Source organism: Dipodomys ordii, unplaced genomic scaffold (genome assembly GCF_000151885.1).
Source record: "Dipodomys ordii isolate 6190 unplaced genomic scaffold, Dord_2.0 Scaffold7, whole genome shotgun sequence".
Lineage (NCBI taxonomy): Eukaryota > Metazoa > Chordata > Mammalia > Rodentia > Heteromyidae > Dipodomys > Dipodomys ordii.
In genome coordinates this window covers 17,951,753-17,956,722 of record NW_012267223.1, presented here as the reverse complement: position 1 = coordinate 17,956,722, position 4,970 = coordinate 17,951,753, and the positions used below count along the sequence as shown (strand labels likewise).

General features: G+C 39.0%; 1 protein-coding gene across 2 annotated transcripts in view; it reads right to left on the bottom strand.

Annotated features, from left to right (window-relative positions):
• Window positions 1–4,970, bottom strand: part of Spop (speckle-type POZ protein) — a 91,949-nt gene that overhangs the window by 34,392 nt on the left and 52,587 nt on the right. The gene's annotated exons all lie outside the window — the stretch shown is intronic.

Below are 4,970 nucleotides of genomic sequence, written 5' to 3'. Positions count from 1 at the left end.
CTACCACTGAGCCAACTTCCCAGCCCTTGTCTTAGTTTTTTTGTTTCACACATCCCTGAGACAGACTTTTGGACAGTGCAGAGTAGATCAGATTTGCAATATAATAAGAATCATTTATTTGTTCTTTCGGATAAAACCTCAAACTTCTAGCTTGGCACTTTGAATCCCAGCTCCAATAAAAGCAAGAGTTTTTTTTTAATTTTCATATTATGCATATCAATTCTACAAGGGAAACAAACTGGCTATAATTTCATTATGAAAACTAAAAATCAGTTATTAATTTGGGCTAACCACTTGCATAATCATAATTTTTTCCAGATAGAAAAAGACAGAGCCCTTGGACAATAAGGGAAATGCCCTAACAGTTTATCCTATAGTTTCTGCAAAGCTGGACTAGAACATTCTCTGAAAAGTGTTACATAAGCAAGCATGTGCATTTATTATTATTTTTTGGATGTCAGTCCCGGGGCTTGAATTCAGGGCCTGTGTGCTACCCTTGAGCTTTTTTGCTCAAGACTAGTGGTCTACCACTTGAGCCACAGCTCCACTTTTGGCTTTTTACTGGTTAACTGGAGATAAATGTCTCATAGACTTTCCTGCTTGGACTGAACCACAATCCTCAGATCTCAGCTTCCTGAGTAGCTAGAAATATAAGCGTGAGCCACCAATGCCTGGTTCACATGCAGTTATTTGTGTGTTGATTTTTTTTTTTTTTTGAGTCCGGTCGTGGGGCCTGAGCTCTGGGCCAGGGTGCTGTCCCTCAGCTCTTCAGCTCAAGGCTAGCGCTCTACCACCTGAGCCACAGCACCACTTCCAGCTTTTCTTTTTTGCTTATGTGGTGCTGAGGAATTGAACCCAGGGCCTCAGGCATGCAAGGCAAGTGCTCTACCACTGAGCCACCTTCCCAGCCCCTGTGTTTTGATTTTTAAAATTATATTTAAGTAGTTGTACAAAGGAATGTGCAGTTATTTTTAAATTTTCATTTATTCCCCATTAGCACTCTTCTATCACCAATCTGATCAATTTATCCAGGTAATTAAAAAATAAACCAACTAACACAAATAGGCATGCGTCTTATCCGGATTGCTACCAGTATCAGCTTTATATCTACCCATTTAAAATTATATTAACACAACTGTGAAGACATTAGATTGAACTGTGAAAATGTTTTTTTGTGTGCGAAAAATAGTTGAATATTGATAATTTCATGCAGTGCAACATGCACATGCCATTCTTGCCAGATAATGGTTTGCTAAGAACTTTGAAAAGCCTCTCTTCCTCCCTGCTTCTCTCTTTCTCTTTCCCTTTCCCCCTTTCTCCCCCCCCCCTTCGGTTTAAAGCCTCATACAGTTTCTAAGTAAAGAAAAATCTCAATGCTGAATCTATTTTAAACCTGAGAGACATTTCCATTTTCCAAAACAGAAGATGCCAAAAAGATTAATTGAAAACAACAACTATAAAAGACTTGGGCATATTCATGTTTGAGAAACTAATGTTACCTGGGCATATTCATGTTTGAGAAACTAATGTGACCTAAAAGGAGCTTTCTGTTTTGTTTGATGCAGTATACTAATCATATACAGCCCAGGAGGTGGTAATTCCTTCTTATTACTCCAAGAACAGTTATTGCAGGTCATATTGACTTTCTTTGTTTCAAGGTTTGAGTGACATTTAAATACTTGTGAGAAAATTTTTTGTCTACATAATCAAATAAAAACTAAATGTATGGTGTTTTATGTTTTTCAGTTTTTAAATTTAAAGACTTTTTTGGGGGTAAGGGGTGCTACTATTGAGGGCTTGAACTCAGAGTCTGGGTGCCCCCCCGGTTTTTTTTTTTTTTTTTTGGTTCGGTTTTCCCCTTGGGCCCCTTTCCCGGCCCCCCCCTTTTTTTTTTTGCTTAAGGCACTCTACCACTTGAGCCACAACTTCACTTCAGGCTTTTCAGTGGTTTATTGAAGAGAAGAGTCTCATGGACTTTTTTTGCCTGGTCTGGCTTCAAACTTCGATCCTCAGATCTCACTCTCCTGCCAGGATTACAGGCGTGAGTCACCAGCACCCAGCCAGAAATACTCTTAAAATGAAACCAAGAGCAATGAAGATAGATCTCAATCAGCAAAGGAAATACTGGGGTTTATCATGTCTTTTATCAAATTCACGCTTTGTAAAATTTTGCAAGTTAAAGATTGTTGCCTTATTGTTTTCATTTTAAGATTTTTAAGTGTACTCCGAGGTCAAGAAGAAAAAAGCCAATACCTAATAGAAAAATTAGCAAAAAACAAAACAAAATAATTCCAAAAATGTTTTAACAAAAAAAATGTTTTAGTGAAATGCAAATACCACTGGTGGCTACATGAGTGAAAAGATGCTCAGAATTTTAGAAGATAAATGCAAACTAGTGTGCACTATACACTGATTCACCCACTTAACTGGCAAAGATCAAAATGTTTGCTAACATTTGCTCTGTGTAAGGAGTGTTTCAGTGGCTTCCAGTGCTTTCCTTCAACAAAAGGAAATATTGTATTCCTCTTAGAGCTTTTTGAATTTTGAACCTTGTGAATATATCATCTATTCAGACAATGAATTAAAAAATTTTAAAGAGTATTATCAACCTTACAATTTTTCTAAGTTTTATGAAAGCTTATAAATCCTTATGAGAAACAAGACAGATAATGTTCAGTGGTTTCCACTGTGTTCTGAATAAAACCAGCTCTTTTATTGTCCTGATTGCTATGGCTTTCATATATCTCCCTGCCTCCTCTAACATGTTCCCTCTCAACCACTACGCATTAGTTCTCAGCCTTTAAGTCTGTTCCATGAACAAAGGCCTAAAAAACTCTTCCTTGGCCTGAAAAGCTCTTCTTCCTTCAGTTTTTTCTTTTTTCTTTTTGGTCGGTGGTGGGACTTGAAATCTGGGCCTGAGTGCTGTCCCTGAGCTCTTCAACTCAAGGTGAGATTTCAGCTTCTTGAGTAGGTAGGATTATAGGAATGAGCCACTAGCGCCTGGCTCCTTCAGGTTTTCTTACAGCTGGTTCCTTCATGTCATGTAGGTTCTCTATAAAATATCTTCTCTATAAAATAATCTATATAATATCTTCATAGAGGTTTTCCCTGATCACCCCATCTGAAATAGACCCCACTTTGAGCATGCTTCTCACTATATTAGTCTTTCTTTCCTAATACTACCTGAAGTCTTGTTTTTACTCTCTCACTTTTTATTGTTATTCCCATTGGAAATTATACTCCAGGGAAAAGAGCATATACCTGTACGTCCACAGGTAACATAGCAAACAATAACTGTTCCATGAAACTGTTGAATAACCAGACACCTCCTCTTTGGAACATATTTTTCCTAGTGAGTTCTACTTAATAAATTAAACTTTAAGAATTGTTAAGTATAAATGGGCGCTGGTGGTTCACACTTGTAATCCTAGCTACTCAGGAGGTTGAGATATAAGGATCACAGTTTAAAGTCAACTTGGGCAGGAAAGTCGGTGAGACTCTTTTTTTTGGGGGGAAGGGGGTCTGGTCGTGGGGCCTGAACTCTGGGTCTGGGCACTGTCCCTCAGCTCTTCAGCTCAAGGCTAGCACTCTACTCCTTGAGCCACAGCGCCACTTCGGCGTTTTACTTTTTGCTTATGTGGTGCTGAGGAATCGAACCCAGGGCCTCAGGCATGCAAGGCAAGCACTCTACCACTGAGCCACCTTCCCAGCCCCATCGGTGAGACTCTTATCTGCAATTAATTACCAGAAAACTGGAAGTAGAGCTGTGGTTCAAATGGTAGAGCATGATCCTTGAGCAGAAAAGCTCAGGGACAGGGCCCAGGCCCTGAGTTCAAGCCCTAGAACTGACAAAAAGAAAGTAAAAAGCTAAATAAATGCAGCTATAGGAAATCAAGAACATTTTCATATCAGTAAGACATTTAAAAAACAATCAGTTCATCTCATTCCAATTGTAAAGGACTTAAATAAGCACATTCCAAAATTATTTGTACTTCTCTGGTAGAGTGCTAGCCTTAAGCTGAAGAGCTGAGGGACAGCACCCTGGAGCTCTTCAACTCTGGAGTTCATGCCCCATGACCGGACCCCCCCAAAAAAAATTATTTGTACTTCTCTTTCAAAAAACAATCTATTTGGGCTGGGAAGGTGGCTCAGTGGTAGAGTGCTTGCCTCGCATGCATGAAGCCCTGGGTTCGGTTCCTCAGTACCACATAAAGAGAAGAAAAAAAAAAAAAGAAAAAAAAACAATCTATTTTTAGAACGGCACAAAATTTTGAAAAAAAGGGAAACATGTAGGAATATGGGGGAGTTACTGAATCCCACAAGACAGTATTTTTTTTTCCAGTCCTGGGGCTCGAACTCAGGGCCTGCATACTGCCCCTGAGCTTCTTTTCCTAACTTGAGTCACAGTGCCACTCCCAGCTTTTTCTGTTGATGTGGTACTGAGGAATCGAACCCAGGGCTTCATGCATGCTAGGCCAAGCACTCTATCACTTGAACATTCCCAGCCCCTTCAAGACAATATTGAGAAGCATATTTCCTACAGTAAGTCAATAACAGCTATAATAAGTACCATTACAGCAGTTGTACAGAACCCAGCCTAAACTTAAGTTACCTTGTTGATTCCATAAAATAAAATTCCAAAATAGTTATCAAATTGAGGCAGATCCTTAGCATTAACTTAAATCTGAACTAACATTTTCATATCTGAAACAAGGCTTGATTTCTTTAAACTGACACGAGGAGGAAAGGCAAATAATTTAATATTAAATTATAAATTGTATATAAATGATAATAAAATACATATATGTATACAAGTATATATGTAGACAAGTAGGCACACATGTAAAATATGTCTTGGTACTTAACTAATTTTTTTTTTTGGGTCCGGTCATGGGGCCTGAACTCTGGGCCTGGGCGCTGTCCCTCAGCTCTTCAGCTCAAGGCTAGCGCTCTACCACTTGAGCCACAGC